The sequence below is a fragment of the Carya illinoinensis genome, chromosome 12 (genome assembly GCF_018687715.1).
Source record: "Carya illinoinensis cultivar Pawnee chromosome 12, C.illinoinensisPawnee_v1, whole genome shotgun sequence".
Lineage (NCBI taxonomy): Eukaryota > Viridiplantae > Streptophyta > Magnoliopsida > Fagales > Juglandaceae > Carya > Carya illinoinensis.
In genome coordinates this window covers 3,669,797-3,670,000 of record NC_056763.1, presented here as the reverse complement: position 1 = coordinate 3,670,000, position 204 = coordinate 3,669,797, and positions in this window count along the sequence as shown.

Below are 204 nucleotides of genomic sequence, written 5' to 3'. Positions count from 1 at the left end.
ATTCCAACGTACGTGCAATAATTGGAATTCCGTCTCCAAAAACAGATGAATTGAATCCCTCTAACTGTGTTTTTCTCTCCCAAGAAGTGTTCTCCAGTCAAAACTCGCGGCTCTAGACTGAAAAATTGTTTTTATATGGTCTCACGGCGGAAAACCTAAAGTCTGTCAAAATACGATGTTCGCTTGAGCGGGGTGTCGAGCGCG